The sequence below is a fragment of the Ciconia boyciana genome, chromosome 1, assembly GCF_034638445.1.
Source record: "Ciconia boyciana chromosome 1, ASM3463844v1, whole genome shotgun sequence".
NCBI classification, from domain to species: domain Eukaryota; kingdom Metazoa; phylum Chordata; class Aves; order Ciconiiformes; family Ciconiidae; genus Ciconia; species Ciconia boyciana.
Genome location: NC_132934.1, coordinates 65628780 through 65652592, shown reverse-complemented (window position 1 = coordinate 65652592; position 23813 = coordinate 65628780). Strand labels below are relative to the sequence as shown.

At 42.9% G+C, this 23813-nt stretch overlaps 1 protein-coding gene across 1 annotated transcript in view; it reads right to left on the bottom strand.

Moving 5' to 3' along the window:
• The window catches only part of PTN (pleiotrophin), a 79681-nt gene extending 59037 nt beyond the window's left edge, over window positions 1-20644 (bottom strand). The window contains exon 1 of the mRNA XM_072872275.1: window positions 20379-20644. The gene's annotated coding sequence lies outside the window, so the exon portion shown is untranslated. The remainder of the gene's footprint in view (window positions 1-20378) is intronic.
• Window positions 20645-23813: the final 3169 nt, after the last annotated feature.

The following is a 23813-nucleotide window of genomic DNA, read 5'->3' as shown; positions in this document are numbered from 1 at the left end:
AAAGGTAGTATGGATGGATCTTCTGTCAGCAATACAAATCAAAAAATAGTGTCCCAAGTGAGAACAATTCAACCAGGCAGAGTTCAGTAAAGTCCGCTTAAGGATTAGGAGCTAATCAGAATAGCTCATAATGTATATGCCTCTGTTGTATCTACTGCTGCCCTTCTAATCTCATCAAGATGCCTGCTTACCTGCAGTTATCTGGCTCTGTCTGTGTTGTTTAAACAAAGGCCTCTCTTGTGCTATCTAGGCAACTACTCACAGAAGGAAGTTCAAAATTAACATGCCCTCACCTAAACAACAAAATGTGTTGAAAACACTTTGTAGCAATCGGAGGAACTACCTGTATAAAGCTAAAGAAGAAACATCTCATCAGCTCTAGAAATCCAGAATGACTCTCCCTCTGCTCCACAGGAACCAGGTTGGCCCAATGCTGGCAATTCTATCCAAAGTTTTCAGCCTAGAATTTCAGCCTTTTGAAGTTGAAATACCAGATGGTTCCACTACATCAACATAATCATTAAATTAGGCAACATTAATCACAGATAAAACAAAAGGTAATGGGTCCTAATGGTCACTGGGGAAGCATGACCTTTGCATAAAACAAAGCAGGAGAAAGAGAGAACAGAGGCTGCTCTAAAGTCTGGGGAACTGATGTAGGCTATAACCACTCCCCACATCACAGGCTTACAACTTCTGCTTTTTGCCCCTGTCCTCCCCACCCAAGTTGTATTACACATGAAAACCCAATTTAAGGAAATGTACTGTGTGGAACAGTTCCATATGCTCAGAGAGAGGAACAAACAAGTTTTTCCCATTTGGAAAAATCCTATTTGGGATTTGACCTTTCTGAATCTTCTTAAAGCCAGCATTTTATTGTAACTATAGCCAGTGCTCAAACTAAACTGGAGTTCAAAGCTGCTAAGCCCCTTCATTCTTCTCCACAAGAGAAAAATCAGCATTGCTCTTGATTCTGGAAACAGAACTAGCTTATCCACATGACTAGAAAAGCATAAATAAAGGTCCCTCAATCCCATGAGCAAAGGAAGCCAATAAAGCTGACACCCTCCTCCTCTCTAATGCCTCTGTTTCCTCAGTCTTGCAAAATCCAGAAGACCTCCTTATCCCTGCACATTCCCCAACTAAAAGTGGGCAAGAAATAGCACACAGTGGTGTGGATACTCTTTGAACTTGCAACACCTTAGTTTGATCTATTTTATTTCACTCTGAAGAGAACTGTTTACATTAAAAGATTGACACAATCTACCTATCTCACAAATACATGTTTTTCTTCATTCAGGTTCACTTTTCCAAAGAGGCTTTATACAGGCAAGACCTAAAGACAGTAAGACAATGCTTGGATGGAGACCTTTTGTGCTAAAGGACCAAGGTTTCAGGAACAAGGGCTGTGGCCTGCCTGTCTGCTATCAAGAAAATCACTCTTGATTGAAAAGAAAAGCACACACTTAGCTACCATTCCACTAAGGCAAGGTAAGTAGGGAAAAAAAAACCAAACAAAACAAAAAATTTAAAAAAACCCACACTTAGAAAGGGAGTAAGCAACTCTATACTTTGATGGGAAATGCCCTCCCAGCATGGCCCTTTTTGTTTCCGTAATGCGTGTTTCCCTGTTCAGTCTGTTTTTCATGGGATGTTTGGCTCTATTCTACTAGGTTTACAGCAGTTGAGTTACAATTTGATATAAGGGTAACACAAGAAGTGTTACCTGCAACATGTTACAGCCTTTGTAGGAAGCAAATTGGCACCTAAATGACAGTATTTGTGTATTACAGTTAAAAAGAGAACTCCATTGCTTGTTAAAGCAGGACACATTTGCTATCTTTTAAAACACAGACTTCTGCTTTGCTGACCTGCCCACATTTCACCTCTGAGCAGCTGAGAAAAAACTCTTCTGTCAAGAGAAAATGAATGTCCTTATGCAAAAGCCCCAAGTTAGTTCCTTGTACCAATCTTCTGGAATGCTCAACTCCACATTTGCTATTTATGCTTCGTAAGATGAGGGATCCACCGCCTTCTATGAAAGCTTTTGTGAAATTATCACCCTGCCTCCCACCATCAACACTGTAAAATAGTAAATTAGTTTGTAATTGAATTTTTCTTATCATGGCTTTCCCAAGTAAGTTAGAGGCCTTCAGTACTTGTTATTTATCTTCCCTAAAATATATTTATAATGTGGTTGTCTGTTCTTCTTGAGTCTGTCAGGCAGACTAAGCTCTTTAAGCTGCAGAGCAAACTTTCTCCAGCCATTAGTTTGTTGGAGAGTTTTTCCTTTCCTTTCTTTTTTCTTTTTTGCACCTTTTGAAAATGTTGACACCAACACAGAATGCCTTATCCTGGTATCTCTCTCATCAGCACCATTGCCCTAGTCTGGCCCTCTCATGTATATGCCTAAGAATTGGTTTTAGACATTTCTCCACAGCACTACATTCAGAGCTCACGTGTCAACGCCTACCTCCTATGACCCCTAAAATCCTTTTTAGTCACTGCTTTCCAGATATTTCCCACTATATAAGTTTCATTCATACATATGGAGCTGGAAAGGACTAAAACATGCTTTGCTAAGACACCTGCACCTTTATTTTCAGCCCTGAAAACACAACAGGGAAAATGCCACCCATCCCTGAGATGCAGACATAGACGCAGGAGGAACAGGTGGAGAGAGGCTCCCTGCCTTTTCCTGGCACCTTTCCCCATTTCCAAAAAGGTAGAAAGAGGTCCTCAGCAGCCTCAGGCTGTTAATAATGATGCCAACGCTCAGTTAGTAATGGGTTTTGCAGTATTTAGTATTTTTCTTAAAGCCTAAAGTCTAATTCTTCGTTAATTTTTCAAAGAAAAAAAGAGAAATGTATTTTCAGTCTTCAGCTTTAAAGGAAATACTTGAAAGTGTGACCAATGGGCTACATTAAAATAATAAAAACCTATGTAGAAGGCCAGAACAAAGAATCCCATCGTTGTTTTGGATTTTCTTCATCTAGTGATTTTTAGGCCAATATCCTGACAGGAAAGGGGGAGGAGTGGGGCTGTCAGTACTGTATTCAATGAGTATAATTACACTGAATTAGCGCTAAGGGGTTTAGAGAGAGGGAAAAAATACTATTCCACAGAGTTAATATAAAGTGGGCTTTCATGTACATACAAACCCACAAGGAGCAAGCTACTGCCTGCTGAGACCTATTTGAGAGCCAAGGGATTGATCGGACTCAGCCAGCCCTTGCTTCAGAAAAAAGCTGCAGTTGTGAATTACTGTAAAGCAGTATTCACATGATTGATGGGTTTACCCCCACCACCACATTTGTTTCAAAGATCCATTTTGTCTTCTGTGGCGATGGTGTGAATTAACCCCTCTCACAACGGCTGGCTTGATTTTGCAAGACCAGTCCAAAGTCTAGGAGCTTGATGAAGCTTTTATCTTATGCAGCCATGTGACCAGGAAAATGGGAAAGAGATGCAATTTAACACCCAGGCTTCTGAGGAGCACCATAATCCCGACCTCCTCAAATAGTCTGCTAACTTTCTGCCATCATACCAGCCGGCTCCTCACCTGCCTGGAAAATCATCTTTGAAGGAGCTCTGACTCTGATCTCCCTTGCAGTCTGATACTCCACCCACTTGTCCTTACATCCAAGGGAGCATAAGGTATATTCATTTCATCTCTTGCCTTTTTAACCCAATTTGCTGTCAGCAACAGATTTTTTTTTTTTCTTCTTCTTCTTTTTCCCCATGGAGAGCAAGAGAAAGCCTGAACTCTGTATGCAGTAAAGAATCCAGAGACTCCAGGTAGATTTGTGATGTGGCTTCTCCTCAAGCCTCAGGCACTGTAAATTAAAAGTAGTAGTTAGAATAGCCAAGCAAATGGGGGAGAACAACCAGAAATGGGCCCAGATCATGACCAGCTTTTAAAAAGCTCCTGAAATCTTTTGAATTGACAGTATGACACACAAAGCCGGATTTCCATGGAAGCCCGTTCACACGCCTGCTTAGGAACGGGCCCACAGCATCTCAGGAACAGCTTACTCAGCCAGGAATAAATCTGTTTGTGTCAACTGCAAACTGCCCTGTGCTCCTCCTAGTTCCCAGGAAGGTACTACATACATGAATAAGATTTCTTTTCCCCTTATGAGGTAAATACACTGCTTAAAAGAGGGGAAAAAACCCAAACAAACAAACAACAGAGCATTAAATACTATTAGCTACACCAAGCTGGCTGCAGGCAAGTGAAACATAGCCTTCCCACACACAACTCTGCAAATGCATTTCACACTGTGTCTGCACCATTTCATTTCTCTTGCCCTGGACTTCCATAAAACCATGTGTCTTATCCTACAGCACCTCCTCTGTATTCACAGTCCTGTTCTAGCCACAAGGAGAAAAAAAATTATGCGTTGCCACCCCAGTCATCTCTGTCACTGTACTCCCTACCACCACACTGCCAGCATTTCTTAGTTGCTACCTGCAGCATCCACTGGCCCCGCAATGTGAAAGCCCTTTATCCCAGCCGCTACACCTGCCATCCCAGGCCTGGCCCTGGGAAAGGCGTGTAAGAGCACGGCAGCATGAAAGTTAGGCGGGGGAACTTCTCAGTGTGTCCTGCCTTGGTTTGCCATGGCACATGGTAAAGTTCTCCGTCCTCAGGTTTAGAGCACCTTGTAATCTCTTCAGTCCTTTCTTGGACACTGCCTTCATCTGTCTTGATAGTTATGGCAGATGTCGCAGGAATCACCAATGCTGAACCCAAACGCTGCAAGATTTCTCCACCTAAAAAACCCAACCTCCAAAGGGGCAGATGCTGAAATAACATCAAATGTGGTAAAACACATTCTAGCCACTACACTTGATTCTCACTTGGAGATAAAAATTCTCAGGCCAAAATGCATCATGACTGAAAGCATCCAGTAGCTAGGTTAGTCCCTGTGCATCAAAGTTATTAGCGACCCATACAAACCACGACTAGAGCTCAGCTGTCCTGGAGTGGCTGGGTTAGCAGATGAACACTCAGCATCCTCTGCAGCATACAGAAACTGCTGTCAGACCTTCTCCTGCTATCCTACAATCACGTTTCCAAATTTTATGTGTGTGCATTTTATTAACCCCAAAGGACAGCATGTTTCATTCCTCTGTGAAAAACTCTCTCAATTGCAGAGAAACTGTCCAATTTGTTAGGATCATTTCGACTTTTACTGTGCTTGTGACCTCTGTTGCTGTGATCTGCAAGTTCTACATGTGTGCTTTCTGCTCCACCGCTTGTGACCTCTATTGCTGTGATTTTCAAGTTCTACATGCGTGCTTTCTGCTCCACCACGCAAACAGGAAAGGAGGAGAATGGGATCAATGGCAGACTATGCTGGGACCTCGCAGAGCTGCCTGCAGCCTGCAAACCATGTGTACGGGAAAGCACACCATAAGACAATGCCATGAATCCTGTGTGAGCCGGGGTGGGGGGGAAGCGGGGAACACGAGAGCAGAAGGGTACACTAGCATTATCGGTGGGCTAATATGACACTGCTGTGTTAACAGAGCTGTCAAATCCTGTAGACCCACCGTCCAAAGCTGAAGGCTTACTCCAGTCCCAGGAGGCCTGCGGTCTTTGTTTCTACCTGTCGTATAACAAAAATGTTTCCATTGAGCTCTGATCAGTGTACTAACTGTGCGGTTCAGTCCAGCAGCAACAGCAGCTAGATGTGAAACACAGGTATGCTATTCAGAAAGGTCAAGTTATTTAATTTCCAAAGCCTATACCCAGTGGAGTACCATTAAAAACAGACACATTTTTCTTCTTGTTCCACCTAAACAATAATTTACTTTAAACAAAAGCTACTCGTTGTCACCCCTTCATTTGCCATACTCAGAGGCATCGTAGGCAAGTGATCTAAAAGCACCATCGTTAGAAGCAGGAGGTTAACTGCAACCTCGGTTGGCTTCTGTAACTGCTGATGCTGCGTGTGTCACAGCAAAAGCTGTAACGCATTTAGCAACTCACATGATGACAAGCCCTTGTGCCCATTCACAGCACCCTACATAAAAGCCACTTGAGCTCATCAAGAATAGGAATGAGCTCTTTCTTAAGTCCAGCCCAATCCAGTTAACAGGCTTATATGGAAATGCTGAGAGACAGGGCTTACAAGTGGCAATGCACCTAACTCGCAGGCACTAGCTTGCTAAAAATGAAGGCAGAATGATTGTATGCACCGCCTAGTTGAGGTTCATAACTGCCTCTTTCCTCTCTATACATTCCTTTACAGATGCTTTTCTCTAAAGATACGAATTTAAGAAAGGGCTCGAGTGACCTTTGTGATTAGTAATCATTACTATAAATCTTGTTCCACTAGCACAAAAAAAAAAATCCTGTTAAATACAGAAGCCCATTTCTGTCTTCCTGATCCATTAGCCTTCCCTTCCTGCTCTTGGCAGATGTTTGCGTAAGTTGATTTGCTTCTGCTAAAGACATGCCAGCTTGCATCAAAATAGAAAAAAAGATGCACGGAGGCTTTGAGATTGTTTGTTGTGACATCAGTTGGCGATAACACACTACTTTTCCCTGTCTCTCTCACTCCACCTCTACACAGAGATGCAACCTGGGGAAGGGGTTGCTCCTCACCTTCTGCTGAGGAGCAAGCACATAAATGGGTGCTCAAACCCTGTCCTTCCCACCACCACTGAGCATGCGGGATAGCTCCGAAACGAAGGATGCAACAAAACATTTCTCCCATTCAAAAAAACCCAAAGATTTGCTTTGGGATTCATTACTTAAAAGGTAATAGCCTTAAAGTACCTGTAACCTCAACTTGCTAAAGTCTCGATCTTCCATAATAGAAATGGGGGGGACATCAATTTTGCTCAGAATATGAATAATTCCCAGAGTTAAATTAAAGACATTTTAGAAGTATAAGTGTTACTATGAGAAGTTAATATTAAAAACATTCCCTGAGAGATGCAGGGAGACTAAGTCAGTATCAGATTAACTGAACACAGCCAGACTTAAGGGAAAATGGGTAGTTTCCACAGGATATTCCAAATCTGACAACATACTTGTTTTCAAATAGTTGTCCATTTACCACAGCTGGAACGCATCAGGGCATCAAATTAGACGTTCATGAGTGCAATCAGCTTGCACTTCTGGTATCACAAACAGCTTCCTGGAACACGGTTTGCTCAAGTGTTAATCAAAAAAAAGGCAGTACACAAAAAGTGTTAATGTCAAATTATACAGCCAATCTAAATCGCAATGAAACTATATATTTATATATGTATTTAGCTGCTTCAGTGAACTTCAGGTCAGGCCTTTAGCTAAAATGCTTAGAGGGAATTCTTCTAAAAGGAGAAAACATACAATGTTGAGCTATACTTGCACACACACCAAGTAAGAACAAGGAAGAAGTCAGAAGTACAGATCTGACTTTTCATGCTCTCTTCAATGAGCATTTCCTCACAGGGAGGTACTTTAGGGGAGTGTTTCCAACTAAAAATTCTGAGCTACAGTCTCAAGGATGGTAGAAGACAAGCCTCCAATTCAGACCAGAGATGATCGATGTAAAATACTTGGTGATCAAATGATGACTACATTACCATTTTCTAGAAATGTGAAAATGCAATAATTTTTATAAATGTTTTCTTGTCAGCATAACCAATTCATATGGTGACAGCTGGTTTGATGCTTGCAGAAGGAAAGGCTACAATTAGTTAGTCCCAAACAATGGAAAAGAATTTGATTCAGGAATTAGACAGGGCTATGTTTCTAGACTAATTTCCAAAGGGAAAATTGCCACAGTTTGGGATACATTTCCATGGGATGTAAATATAGAATTATCTCACAATCCTTTGAAATCTTCACCCCAAAGTTATTACATGATTACGGTGGATGCTATGACTGGGAGGTCATCACGAGTCCTAAGAGAAGTAGGCTTCAAGCAGCAGGTTATTCGGGAGTCACTTCCTTCTGTTCCCTGTGAGCCTTCCTTTAATAAAGCATGCAAGGAATGAGCACAGATATTCTGAAAGGATGCCAAAGCGCAATCACTGATGATACTCCTGGCCACGCAGAAAAAGAAAAAAGAAAAAAAAATTACTTCTCAAATGTAGTTTAAGAGTTTATTCACTCAGAGAATATCCTTAAGAGAAAGAAAATGGAAATCCAGCCCAAGTGAAACTAATAGGAGAGAACAACTTTGGCAGGTGAGATGCAAAATGGAGATTAAGAGATCCAAGAGCAAGGTTGAGGAACAAGGAGGCAAATACATAGTGACAAGTAATAAGGCATTCCTTAAGCACACGGGAAACTGGAACTCCAGAAGAGCCAGTGGGTCCTGTAGACTATACTGCAGACTACCCTGAAGCAAGGAAGTCAATGAGAGCAGAAAAAGAGATTGCACAGAAGTTAAATGGCTCCTCTGCTTCAGTTTTCACTTCAAAGTAGGGAAGAGAGATGCATGCCCTAGGGTGATACAAGTAAAGAACTTGAGGCAGAACTGCCAGACAGAGTTAGGGGAAATAAAGTAAATAAAAAAAAAGAAACAACTTGAGAAATTCAGTTGCACTAAACTGCATTTCCAGAGCTGAGAAAAAAACATTTAAAGGCAAGTGTAAACCAGCTAGCCTGAAATAGAAGCCCCACAAACTAGAAAAGTCTAAAAAAGCACATTTTTCACAATGATAAATCATGCCTCACTGATCTACAAGAAGCCTTTAAAAATTTTTTCTGGCTATTTTCCACTAGATGTAAATTGTTTGCATTTTCAAAGACTTTGAAACAAGCTATTAGGAGAGCTTGGTAATCTTGGGATAAGAGGTAAGGTCACTCTTACATATTAAACTCTTAAAGAGGTCACTCTTTAAATACTAGTCAAGCAACTGAGAATCCCAGGGTAAGAACAATAACCAGTTCTTCCTACAGAAGGGGGGTTGTAGCACGCAAAGGATCAGCCTAGGATCAGTGTTGTCAAGTGCATTTATGAAGCATCTGAAAGAAAGATTGAAAAACAAGGTAACAAAATGTGCTGCTCATTTAAAATGGTATTAGTCAACAATATGGAGGTCCTTGTCCTCGCAACTACCCAGGCAACTGGACAACATAAATATCAGATAAAATTCACCACAGACACATTGAAGTCTAATAGAACAAATATATATATATATGCTTACATACCAGTATATAGCACTGATTACTGAATTAACTTCTAGACACCAAAAAAGTCCTGGAGACAAACAATGTCATATCCCTGTGCTTAGCAGAAGAGTCTTTTCAGACTAGACAAACATTTATTACAGAGCTTCTAAAATTTTAAACTGTAATATGAAAGAAGTTTGACTGTGGAAATGACAATGCAAGTATAGAATGCCAGGTTAAATTACAGCTAAATGTGCTCACTAAAATAAGGGCACAAATTGTGAGCACACTTAAAAATAAACAAGCTGAAACATTTTGCTGATTTAGAACTAGGCGTGGGGCTGTAAAAGACCACTGAAAACGAGACACATGAGAGAATGTGTAATATTTATGAAGGGTGACCTACTACACTATTTAAATAGAAGAGAGGTTAAAGCAAAGAGAAGTTTGGGTTATGAAAATAAGGACATTAGAGACACAGGAATTCAGAATTAAGATTAAGGAAACCTCAGCTGTTCAGAGTTATGGAAATACATCTTCAAAACCAAAACACCTTGGGTGTGGTTTATCTGTTCGGGGAAAAATCCATTTCAGATCTATGCACATTTAAAGCTAAGGAAGATGAAGGCTACCTGCAAAGAGTTTTAAGCAGTCCACATAACCCTGGTTTTACAGAACTTGACCCATGCTCTTCCATCCACTTTCACATCTTGTACAACTGGACTGCTACTCACAGGGTGTGATCCATGTCTTAGACAAATCCAGACCTATTTCACAGCCTGATACAGCTTCTGCTATAGAAGCAGTAGCAGCCTTCAACGGTTGAGCTTTGCAAGGCAGCAAAACTGGGACTGGACAGGAATCTGAGCAAGGAAACTAGAGAAGTAGGCGAGGCTGCGCAATGTGGGCAGCTCACCTGGGATCAGCTGCCGCAGCTTGGAAGTTCTGCTACTACAAAAAGTTTTTAGGCCTGGAATACTTTTTTAAACCTGGAGGAATAGAAGACATATAAATGAGATTTTTTTAAAAATCCCTTTCATTTCACACAAATCACACACTCCATCAGGCAGTGAAAACTATACTTATCCTAGGCTAAGTGTCTACTTGACACTGAACAAAGGCTAAAATGTCTTTTGCAACAGAAGCTATGATTATATAGGGAGGGGAAAAAAAAAAAGAAAAAAATCAAAATCCCAAACACCATGTCCTGTGGAGCAACTGAAAAAGAACATGCACGAGTCTTCGGGAAAAAAAGGAATCAAAACTTTTTATTCAACTCTATAATTATAGTAGTAATAATTGTAAATAACAATTATAAATTATTACAATTGTTTACAATTATTTTGTAAAGAAGTAATTTTGTAATACAAATAATTCTGTAATAATTTACAATTATCACAATTATATGACAATTAAAATTGCACATATATATTCTAATTTTCAAAGGTATACTTTGAAAGAAATTTAAACTGATCAGGAAAGGATACATTTGAGAAAATGCTCCTCACTCCCCATGGCTGTATACTATACCACTCTTTTTGTAAGACATCATGATCATAAAAATGCCATAATGAACAGCATCAGCTGGACAACATAGGGCATCATGAAGGGTTTACTGTAGCCATTGTATCTATTCTCATATGTAGGCTCAAGTTGTTTCCGTTCCCTCAATACCCATTAAGTGCTGCAAGTGTTCAGATACACACTAGAATTTCACTGACCTGGAACAGAAATCTTGGATTCAGTAACTCAAAAATTTCCATTTCGATAAGCCTTATGTGAAATATTTCAACCTCAATTTTTCTTGACTTAGACAGATAATTTACACTTCACAGACTTCTCCTGCTTTGGGCTTTTTATTTGTTTTAGAATTTCCTATTTAAATAAGACAAGAAATTCCCACCTACAATTACTTGAGAAATCTTGGTTGGTAAAATCCCAACTAGAATTAGAGCCTTATTGCACATGCTGAAAGTGTCAACACAGAAAGATGTGAACTTGTCATTTACAGTACGTGTTGCGCAATTGGAAAGCCTGAAGTTAGAGAATGCATTTTTGCTACACATCCCTACAGTTTGGAAAGTTTCTCCAAACAGAGACTCACTTGTGATATGTATGTGTAAATCACAATGTTGGGGCAAAGTGTCTACACATCTCCTTTTTTTTCCCCCTCTATAAAAACACAGTCTCCATATCCACTCAACCTACAATTGTGGTCAGCAGAAGAAAGAAGGGTTCTTATGTAAAGGACTACCTCCTTGTAGATATAGTCATAAATAATTCAAACTAAACTATAGTACATAGCAATTAAATGAACAAAGTACATGCTGTAATATACCGCCTTTGTTTTTTAGTCCTTTCCTTGTACGGCAGCATTCAATCTCCAGCCATTCTCAAGAGCTCTCACCCTTTGTGAAAATTAGCATAGAGATGCTGTATTTGGGCACAGAGAAGCAGCCAAAGAAAGGCCAGGACCACGTAGCACATTATGCTACTGAAGAAGACGAGGTGTTTGTAAATATTATCTCAGTTGCAAAATACTAAAAGGATCTATAAATGTTTTTGAAAGCAGCCTCAAAATAACTTTTCTAGATCAAAATTATAAGTAAGAGCAGGGAGTTCACCTGCTTTTCCTCCCATTCCCATCCCTTTTTGAACTTCAGATTTTTGCATCATGAAAACATAACCAATTTTGCAGGTAGTTAGGGACAGGGAGAGAAGATGTTCCCCCACTTTCCTACATTTCTGATTCCAGACAGCTTTACAAAACCATTTCAGATGTTAAGCCCAGCAGTCTTCTCCCTTCAGAGGTAAAACCAAAGGCTGATCCCAGCGGGAAGACAGAAGCCTCCACCTCTCATCAGGATAAAGTCAGAACCTTCACAGCACCAGACAGTCATACAGGGACTGGTTTTGGCAAGGGGTTATGCCCAGCCCACACTGTGCCTTGGAAAGGTACAGTCATTAACATGGGCCGACAGAAGTTTACATCAGAAAGTGGAGGAGAAAACTAGCTCGCCAACAGTTTGACTTTTACCAAAAAAAAATACAAGAGCAGCTCATGCTTAACCAGATGTCCAGAAAAATATCAAGTGAAGCTGCCAAAGGCCCCATGGTAAATATTTTACTATTAAATTTATCACAAGAGATTTCATCCCTACCCACTCATAAAGGGCATGCACCTGAACACATACTGCATCATCAGATATTTTTATTTCTGCTGTGTTAAACTTATAAATCAAGGCACTGATCAAGCAAAGGTTTCACATGCACTTTTACATTTACATTGCCTAAGTAAATCCCACTGTTCTCAGTGAGGTAACTCATAGCCCATAAGGCTGTTGCAATGTGCAAGACATGCAAAGACTATAGCTCAAATCACAAGCGATTGAAGGAAGGGACTGACGCCTCTTAAAACACATACACCTATAATCCCCATGGCCACTCAATGAATCCAAAACAAACTAAACTCAATGTCCCATTTAAAGACAGGTTCTTGAGCTAATAAAAAGGAAGGGAGTGGAGCTTGCCTCTTCTTCTTTATCACCCCATAAACACAGTTCCCAAGCTATTTTGCAAGCACAGGGAAAGTCCTGAAAACTAGATTCAATGTAGATAACCCTATTTAGGCAGCCCATAATTCCTGCAGCTCTTTATAAATCCTCTGCTGGTGCATGATCTATTTATGATTAGTAAGAGAAGGAAGATGAGAGCAGCCTTTAAGTTCCTCTGAACTCTAGGTCTTTGGTCAAACTGGCCAGAGCATCACCATACCACAACTGGCTCCCCCATGGCTTTCTGGGTTGTTTTTTTTTTTTGTCTCCCTGCTGCATAAGTAAGCCTAGAAGAGGAGGAGGCCTGCAGCATGGACCAAGAATGCTAATGCCATATCATACTAACTGTCATGCCAACGGCAATCATACAGATGCCCGCTCACACGCTTCTGCCAAATAATCACTTCAGCAAACAGCAACTACAGAGATTAGCAAAAGCATCTGACAACGCGCAAATCAGACAAGAAGCATGGGCTGAAGGGACAGCTTAGGAAAGTGAGGATTTAATAAGTGAAATGACATGAAGTTCCTTAATCAAAGCTTGCGGTGTTTTTGTAAGATTGCTGAAAATCCTATCTGTTGGCCTTAGAGGGAAAGCTAGTAGATTTTTTCCATCCCTCAGTCCCTACTGCATATCAGCTGCACCCAGGCAAGCTTCTAATAAAAGCAAGTGACTCTTGCACAAACAAAAACATCTTTGTGACCTCTGGGAGGGCAGCAATCCAAGCAAACGACAAGGCAGCCAGGTGGCACAAGCTATCGGGAAGCAATCAGAGCATCTCAGGGGCCTTTTGTCAGCACCAGAAGGAAAGCTAAGCCACTACCATAGAAGACTGGGTTTCCAGGAGAAACCACCCTAGGTAGAACAAGAAATGCAAACTATTTCTGTTTAATATGGTGGGGAGACTACTTTCGAACACGTAATTTTTAATGTTCAAACTAAAGGAACAAAGTGTTTTCCTACCAGAATTACGGCATCAGAGTATCAGAACAATCTCTCGATTTACCTTTAACTTACTAAAAGGTGCTTCACTCCAAAGGCACTTTCAATGAAACTAATGAGATTCTGCTGCAAGAAGTGCAGGAAGAGTCACAACCATTTACCTGCATTATAACTCATTTGTGCCTTATTTTGAAGAATTTGTCACCAAAACCAAGGGGTGGGCACACTTTCTTTATCTTAGGCTGAATTCTATAGTCCTTATTCTAATGAAGCTCTTGCTGAAGCTTCAACTTTGCCTGAATAATGGTTGGAGGATGTGTGCCTGGTTTAGTATTAATCTCTGCTTGACAGGAAGAATATGATTCTTAGTGAGCTGCAAGAGATCTCAGTTTGAAAATGGAGGAAGTTCAGTTGTCCAAAAGCAAGCTGTGACCTTGTAGTGCCATAACACTGCAGAGATAGCACCGTATTATAGGTGCCATCTTTCTACCAAGGCTATTTCTAAGTCCCTTCCTATATCACTTTCAAAGACAGTACACCCTTCTTAAGAGATCCATCCATTACTGTCTAACAAAGTGCCTAGAAGAGCATCACAGAAATGTTAAAATGGGCATTTTGAGCCGATGTCACTTTTCCCACTGTTGCTTGCATGCTGTAAGCCTGTAAAAAAAGGACAAAACCTGTAAAATAGTTATTTTTACATACAAAGTTTTTGATATGAGAACTACCTACACACAGTATTAAGCACATTTTGGATGCTCCTGTCACGGAGGCAAAAATACTCCAGACTGTGAGCCTTCTGTTGCTGGCTACAGATGGGCGCATACATTTGCACTGCACTACTAAGGCTCTTTTGCTCTTTGAGATACATGATGTGTGAGAAGGATAGCTAAAAAAATAAATACATAAATAAATCTGTTGTACTAGTGATCCAGTTGAAACAAGGAAGCCTTAAATGCAATAGTCAGATCATCTTTAGTTGGTTATGAAACTAATGCCATTGTTCACATGGCTCTCAGAAACAAAACCCAAGAACAAAACAGGTTTTGTGCCTGATATCCAATGGAACTGAATTTGAGAAGCCAGTTCAGTCATTTCCGTTGCTTGCAATCAGACAGGGACACTCTGACTTCCACAGATATCTATATATTTACTGCTTGTGTCAATACAGAGATAATTCCTCCTTTCTTATATACCCATAGAGCACAATTATCTGGTTTTTACTTTTCTAATCCTTAGGGACGGCCTAGCCTAAGGCCACAGGCAGATGCAGGTAGCAATGTCAGATGGTGAAGACAACAGCAGAGTGGTCTATCTTCCTTAATGAGCTCAGAAGATCAAGACCAACTTCGCACTCAAGCCTGAGAAATAGGCTACCTCCACCTCACTGCCGGCATCACTAGTGCTGTGCCTGCCTCCACTGCCAGCTGGACCAGCCCCATTAAGACAACAGAGCATCAGCCCAGGTGCATCGACAGAGGCTTGCTGAAGGAAAGAAGAGCTCATCCAGCCTCCTCTTCCCTCCCAGTTGTTCTGCCTGGTTTTACTCCTGGGAGGAGAACTTGTACAGATAGTGAATTGCTCCAAAAATATTGTTTGAAGATGGCAAAAATTCTGCTTCATTTACACTGTTAGCTAGCTGTAGACCAGTGTCAAAACAACCATTTGGACTGAGGTATTACAGAATTTCTCCTCTTTCTCTTCCCTCCCCGTAGGCACTTCACAATGGTATCATCTACAACTAAATAGGGGATGCTTACAAGGTCCAAACTACACTGGAACTCTGTAGAAACTAATGAGGAAGGAAGATTTTTACAACACTCTCGTGAAACATTTAATGAGCTCTGAAATAGTGCTGGCAGGCCTCAGAGGAAAAAGGTCCAGCTTAAAAATTGAACTTTGCAGTTTACTAAATGGCAGTGGCCTGGAGCCCCAAGCACTATTTATTTTCAGAGACTATTTTTATCAGAAAATCCCCAACTCCTGTAATGCTCTTCTTCTCCAAAAGTCTTTAGCAGCTGCCATGCAATCAATGGCACTTGCCAAGCAACATGCTCCTAGGGCCCACATTAACATATTAATACATTTTTCTTAATGTAACAAAACTGCATTTTGCCTCAGATGTAGTCAGCTCTACTCCTCACCTTCAGAGGTTATCCACTTTGAAACCAGAGTCTGCTGTTCTGGGAAGGCAAGAAAGGGCAGAGGCTTTTTGGAGTGGAGGGACAGAGGGGGTGGAAATCACCTGGCTGCATCAGTAATACATCTAGCTCTTTATTATATTCACATTCCCCCTTCTCATCTCCCATGAAACTGCCTACAGCTGTGTTCTCTCAACCTTCGGTCTGAAAGACATTAAAAAGCAGTCTGCAAGATGACTACAGTTTTTAAAAAAGTCACTCCCACATATGTAAGGGAGGAAATGAGAAAAGTTAAAAAAAAAAATCATCATGGTGCCACTGCAGGAGGTAGAGCCAGATATTTTAAATGGTTCAGTGATTCTATTTCTTGGAATAAAATAAGGTGACACATATTGGCCAGGAGAGTGTCCAGTTTGATAAAGTCCCACTGACCATGATAAGATAAGCCATTGCTGAAAACTTAACAAACTGAACAACTTTAATACTACTACATCAAACACTACGTGCAACATGGCCTTTTAAGTCTTAAAGGTCCTTACTTTTCACTAGTGAAAAGACTGTAGGAGACTGAAGAGGGTCTGAAAAGTATTAACGAAATTGGCATCACAAAATCAGTTCTTCTGGCAACTCAGAGCAAACAAAATTTTAAGCAGCAAATTCCATACTGACTGCCAACTCTTATTTCATGGGCTGGATCAAGCTCATGTTAAAGGTAGTGGGATTAAAGGGTTTCTCCAGCTGATGACCCCCTCTGTTTGATACAAGATCAACGGTTTGCAAAGCATATTTAAATTAAAAAAAAAAATCTACTCATCTTTATTTAGTCTCTATTACTGTTGGCACAAGTAACGGGTATCAGTCCCTTGGAAGTTAGTGACACACAGAAGATATTCCTTTTCTCATCTTGTTTAGTTGCTGCTGTGTCAATCCACAGAGACACCCCTGTACCGTTTCTTACGCAGCTACAGTGCTCTGTGGGTTATTGTAGTAAAACACAAACATCCACATTACAGAAGACATTGCTCACTCCTTTAATTTCATTTTTCCACAGTGCTTCTGCTGAAGAAATTGATGCTAGACAACTGAGTCAAATTTCCTCCAACTCTCCTCAAATGCACATTGAGCACTTGACACTTTTCTATTTTCCTCTCGGTGGCTCCATCGGAGAGGACCCTCTATGCATTCAGAGCAGCACAATGGAGAATAATTTCCAAAGCATTAACTTGGAGCCATTGAGACTTGGATGTTTTTAAAATGACTCTATTGTGCTCACAGGATTCTAGACTACCCCAGCTACTCTAGAAGAGAGTCTTTTTCCCTTTCTCAAAACATCCATCCCTTGAGCCATCCCTGGAGTGCATTGTTGGGGCTGATTCCTTAGTGCAGCAAGTTCCATCAGTCAAAGCTCAACAGATACAAATAATATCAGGATATGGATATAAATTAGTGCGACAGACCTTAAATAGTTTTGACAGGTTTAGTAAGTATATATAGCGACACAGAATGCTATTCCTGCTGTCAGACATCAATATGTAGACAGAAGATTGGGGGCACCATGGAAACTCAGCGACATAAGAGTGGTATTGATTGGATAGAAAATGAGGCTGCAATTTAAGCTTAAGGCTGCCAGAGATGCCAAGAATGGAGAATGATCTCCAGCAGTGAATTTTCAGCATAAGCTCCCTGTGAACAAACCAGTCCAAGAAGGATAAATCAGGGACAAGCTCACCAGGGATATGGGTCGACCAAATGCAGGCTACCCTAAGCAGATGAGAATGACTCTGTGTGTGTGCGCGTTACAGTGACCTAGTTCGTTCAAAGACAGCATTTTGAACGGTTTATTATAGAATCTTGAAACAAAGAGATTTCCTCAATTAAAGTCCTGAAATGAATCCTCTAAATGAAAATGCTTTTGATACACTGATCAGCAAGAGGTTGTAAATATCGAAGCAAAGCGTACATTGTTAAAGACCAGTTCCCACAGAAAACACCACGGTTGGGAGTGTAGGTAATGAGGGGGCCTGAACAGAGCAGGAGGTTTTGCAAGGAATGCCAGCTCCATCCCTAATGCCCTAGTGTTACACCAAAACACTCGCTACACTATAACACTTGATAAATCCTATCTTCCCTCCTGCAAAAACACACGGAAATAAAATAGAGTATGAGCTAAATGAGTGCATTTTCAGAGCTCCTGTAAAGGATTATTTTTATTTGTTATCTGAGGACTCAGGAGCAACTATTCCCAGAATGATCAAGAAGAAACATAGGACGTGTCAGGGAAGTACCTTGCCGGGGCCGTGACTGCTGGAAGTCAGCTAAGTAATAATATTCACATTAGCGACAGAAAGATGAATCCACACAAAACATCCATCAGTACAGCTGTGTCAGGAATAAGATAAGCCTTCAAAGTGTCCTCAGTGTCAGTATGGGCATAGGGGAATATAGGCACATGGTACGGGGATAGCAGCACGATGTTTTGTAATACTATAGTAAGACCAACCTTCTGCTGGCAAGGATGTATCAGCCACAGACTGCATCTCAAATAACCAGTGAGAGACATCTGGATAATTGCAAAAAGTCTGTTTTTCTTAGGCTACTTCTACACTATAAACAAAGACTTAACATTTGTAAAAGAAAGATTTGTTGCTGGCTTCTCTTTTTTCCACCCAACAGCTTGCTCTGGAGCACACTAAAGTCAGTAAGTTTCTGTCCTTCAATTTCATCCAAAGCTTCCTAAGTAGTAAGTCACTAAAGAGTTTAGCTTAGCCTGGAGACAGGAGTATATTAAACCCCTGCTTTCCTTCTCTTTAGGAAGAGTCACTAAATTATGCAGCAGGTTGTTTTGTTGCTGCTTTTTTTTTTTGTTCATCCTCTCCAGTGAAGTACCCTCTCCATTCACTTCCAAATTTTCATTACCACAGCAAATTAACAAATTTTGTCACAAATATGCAGGTTCCTTTTTCCCTTCAGACCATTTCTCTTGATCAAAAGTTCAGACTTTTTTTTCTTTTTTTTTAAATTCTTATTTCTTTGCAGGGAGGAAATAGAAATACATAGAAAAAAACCATAAAATTTGCTTTGTAAATCAGCTCAAGCACACTCTCCAGAAAATGTAGAAGACAAGTATTTCTTTATAACAACTTTTCCCGTATCCCTCCCTTCTCTTTCTCTCCATCCCTTCCCTTCTTGTCCCTAATACAAGCAGTTACACACTCAGTCTATTTCTTGTCCAAAAAGTTGGACTTTGCTAAAAGCTCAAAAAAATCAAGGCCCAAAGGGAAAACAAGGAAAGGGCAGAGAGTTCAAGAGTTGATGAGCCACAGGTAAAGCATTCTTCCACTGTAATGCAAGTCATTTAGAGCAAACAGGATCTAGTTATAACACCTACCACTATCCATAGCTGCAGGGTTATCTCACAGGGAAAGATTTAATGCACGTCACAAACATTTCCACAATGCTCCCAAGAACCAGCTAGTCTCTAGGGCTTACATCCTAAAATCCAGCTTCAGCACATACCACTATACTAATGCACAGCAGACATCCACCGCCACGGCAAGCCACTTGCAGCGTGGAAGAGAGAGGTGTGCGACATCCAGCTGGAACATGTAAGAGGAGCAGATGAGCTCCCGAAGAATTAAGACTACTTTTTCCCTATAAAAAGCTCTACTTTTATAAAGGAGAGGATGAAGGGGGGGTAAGGAGTTAGAAGCATCCATGTTGGAGACATTGTGACCATAACATATTTGCTGAATAATCTGTATGCTCAACAGGAGGAAACTGTGTTTTCACCATTGTTAACTCAGATTTTCTCCCAACCAATCCCTCCAGGGGCAATGGAAGACACAAACTAACGACGGCCGTTTCAGATAGGTCTATCAGCACTTGCTAGACTCAGTTGTTCCACCAGAAGTAAACTCGGGATAAGAAGGCAAAGTCCCAAGAAAAATACCAGTGAAAGTGCTCGGTGCGAGGGTACAATTTAACCTCATTATCCCGAGTCTCAGCCGGGACGTTCCCGGCACAGGGCAACTGGGACCGGCAGGGGGTTTGCCGCTCTGGGGTCACTCCGCTGCCCTTTTGTCCTCTCGAAACGGACCAGCCCGAGGACTCCCGCGTCCCCGCCCCGCCGGGTCACGGCCCCCACCGCCACCTCGCTGCTGCTCACCCTGCCTCGGCTTTTTAACGCTCCCCCTTACCGACCCACCGCCGGCACCCCGCGCGGGGCGGCCGTCAGGCGGCCAGACGCGGCAGCGCTCCCCGCCACGGCAAAGCGCGGCGGGGACCGCGGCGCCCCCGCCACCCCGTGCCTGCTCCCGGGCACCCCCAGACCTCGCCCCCCCGCCTGCCCCTCGGGCAGGTGCCCCCGGGGCCGCAGGTGCCCCCCACCACCCCGCTGGGTCCGGGCTCCTACCCAACCCCGCGGCCCCTCTCCCCGGCACCCGCCGGGCGGCAAGAGGAGGCGAGGTGTGGCCGGGGCGGCGGAGCCCCGCTGGGGCGAGTCCCCTGGAGCCGGGGCAGGGCGGGGGGAAGCGCTTCCCACCCTCCCCCGGGGAAGCGAGCGCGGGGGGCGCCATCCCTCGGGCGGACCCCAGGAGCCCCCGCCGCCCCCTCGGACTTACTTCGGGCGGCGAAAGGCTCTTCTCCCGCAGCTGAGAGGGGCGAGCCGCGGGCCTCCCCGGTGAGCAGCGGCTGCTGCTGCTGCTGCCGCCGCCGCCGCAGCGCGTCCCTTCGCTTCCCCACGGACGGGCTCGCCGGCCGCCGCCTCACGCCCCGCGCCCCGTCTCTCTCTCCCGCCGGAGATTTCTCGCCGAGGTTTTTATACTGGAGGCAGGGAACCTGATCCGCGCTTTGACTCAGCAGAGCCCGGGCTGCAGCGAGAGGAGGGAGGCAGGCGGGAGGCAGGCGGGCGCCGGGGCAGAGCGAGCGGCCGCGCTGCCCCCTCATGTGATGCGGTGGGGGCGCGCCCGCCGGGCGGGTCACCCGCGGGGCAGCCTCGCCCCCGCCGCCGGCGGCCGGGGGAGGTGGGGGGGCGGAGGGAGGGAAGAGGAGGGGCGGGCCGGGCCGGGGCGCTCCGCCGGCGGACGGGGCTCGGCGGCAGCTCCCCGTGCGCCCGCCGCCGAGGGAGAGCCTCGCGGGGCGGCGTGGCCCCCGCTTTTAAGTAACGGGCTTTTAAGGCCAGGCAACTTCCCCTCCTTCTCCTCACAGCGCCCCAGGCCGCTGAGGGTGGGGAGCCGAGGGCGGGGGGCACCTCACGGTACCCCCCGGCCCGGTGCGGGGGCTCGCCGGGGCTTCAGCTGCCTTTCCAGGCACGAACATCCGCAGCTTTTGCCCGGGTAGCCTTTGGCTGTCGGGGTATGGGGAGCTTTAGCCTCGCTGACTTTCAGCTTGCCACTTAGCCCGCGGCAATGTTGGACTGGAAGTACTGCTTGGGGGGGGGAACCAAAAGAAAATAAACCAAAAAACAAACCAGCTTTTAATTTCAACTTGGGCTGAAAGTGCCATGAGAACAACTTTTGTCATGGCGTTTCAACACTTCTGGTTGTAGTGGTTGCTGGAGTTATATCAAGGCTTTCATTTAGGAGCAGGCTTTTCCAGCTTTTAGGTTCATTATGTCCATTGAATAAGAGTGTTCCCCAATCCACAGCTCAATTTAAAACTAAGTGGACTTGTTCCAAACTCCAGGCAATTTCTATGTAATTCCCGATCCCCAGAGCAAGTCTCTGCCTTGATTTGAAAGACTGAGCCCATTGACTGCTTGGATCTCAGCTGGGGTTGCAGCTCCCGCTCCAGGTTTGCACAGAAATCCAGTTCAGGTTCTTCTCCTGTTTCCAGAGGAATGAGCTAAAAAAGTAATTTGTCTGGCACCGTACACATTGCATCATCTAACACCTACCATCTGTGACAATGAAAAGCACTGTGCGGCTAGTCCCAGCCTGGGCAATTGCACCCACCTGGAGTCTTTCTTAGTAAAGTAAACTACTCCCTTCCATCCACACCTTGGCATCTTCTTTTCATCACACAGTTATGTGTTTAGTCCTGGCATGGCTGTTCAGGATTTGCACCACCGGCAGATTTAATGACAGGGATGTAAATTAAAACAACAACTTCGATTTACAGTGTAAAGTGGTGGCTTGAGATGGAGAGAATATTCTTTCTAGCAGCCGGACGAGTGGAAATGAGCACTTAATAGTAAACTCCATCTTTGCGTTTCAGACTGTGCAAAGTTGAACGGATCCTTGATAGCTAGCTTGCACCTTCCTGAGGGCTTCTCAATGAAATCCTGCCATCACGGTGCTAAGCACCACGAACATCTAGAGAAAGACACTTTCCATCAAAAAACACCTGGTTGCGGTCGACACTTTAAGCCCTCAGAGTTTCTCTGTACAACCACAATAGCGCATTTCAGATGGTCAATCATGTCTGAGTAACAAAGAGAAGGTAGGAAAGAGGACAAAGGCCAATCTGTAAGTTCACCTTGATTGAAATCAAAACAGATTGCACCAAAGTGGGTCAAGAGATCTCTTCCTTTCCTTACAGAAACCGGAGCCTTAGCTAAAACACTGAAAACATTTTCAGCTTTTTAGAAAACAATGGAAACTTTCTGCAGAAAGCAACTGCTTTTCACAAAGATGTGCATGACGTTAGAAGCTTCATTTGTCCACTAAATTTTAGAAGCAATGCCAACAGACAATCTTTGACCAAATTTGCTCACAGCTTTTCTCTATACCTACTTTTCCGTAGCCCAGAAATTAATTTCCCGAAACTGAGTTTACATGCACAGAAACTAGTTTTGTGTGATACGGCTTGGGTTTTGATTCAGAAAGTCCAAAATAAAACTGCAGACAAGGTTAACACAGCTGGTCAGAAGACAGATTATGGTCTGAAGCACCTATGACTGAAAAAGTATTTCAGTTTTCGATTGTCAAAAAGTAAATGTGTTTTAATGTTTATATTATTTCTGTCTCAATGCACCTTGAGGCTTAACTGAAGTTTCCATTGCAATAAGCACTGTAGAAATACAGAAGGATACTCTTTGCCCCACATTGCCCACTGTGTTTGATGCCTTTGATATTAATGGAGTATAACACTTGAATTTCTTGACTGAACCTTTGCTATTGGGATAGAACTCCTAAAGACACAGAAGGAGGTGAGGCAGTTGGTGAATACAGCAATCTTGGGAGGACCAATGCAACTTCTTTTGCCAAGAAAAAGTCATGAACTATATCTTAATCACAGCCTCAAAGGTGCCTAGTGTGCTGGTTCCCAGTGGGAAAGAACAGGACAGCACAGAGAAAAGGGATTGATGGAAGATAAGCTATGACCATTTACTTGCCACAGGGATATTTTCCTTATTAAAAGCACTGTGAAGTTGGAGAGGTTTACTTCAAGGACTTCTCTGCTGTTTTGTCTCTCCTGACTTTGTTCTCCAGCCAATGCTTTATTTCCTACATGGTGTCCAGAGCTACAGCCTAATGTATGTTTCTTGTGACATATACACAAACCCATACTGAAAAAATAGGTTTTGAGTATTACTTTTCTAGTCTGGACACACAGCTAACCTAGAAAGGAGAATTTGCTTGCAGATTGCCGGTGATACTTATCTTTAAAATCCTCGACATTTGTTTGCAACTGCTGGTTCCACTCCAATCAAAAAGCAGAGGTGAGGAATGGACTGGCAGCTGTAGAAGTCCAATTTCTACATCCATGTATCCTCTTTGCTACCAAAACAAAAATTGGCAACTTAATGAAAGAGAGAGAGGGGGGCTGAAATTTCTTTTAAAAAGGACAAGTGAGGGTTAGGGCTATAGGAAGTTATAAAAGGACTTCTGATTGATACCGCATGCAAATGCTCTCATAAACAATCCAGAAGTATTAGATCCCAATTAGAATCCTAATTCAATCAGTAAATGTTCAAGGCAATTTTGGGGAAAGAAGCTCCCAGCTTGGTTTGTGCCAAAATGTAGAAAGCTGCCCATAATAAATTTCTTCTCACTGAGTTTTTTTCCTTTGAAAAAGAACCAAATTTTTCCCTCGAGGCTGGTTTTTTTCAGTAC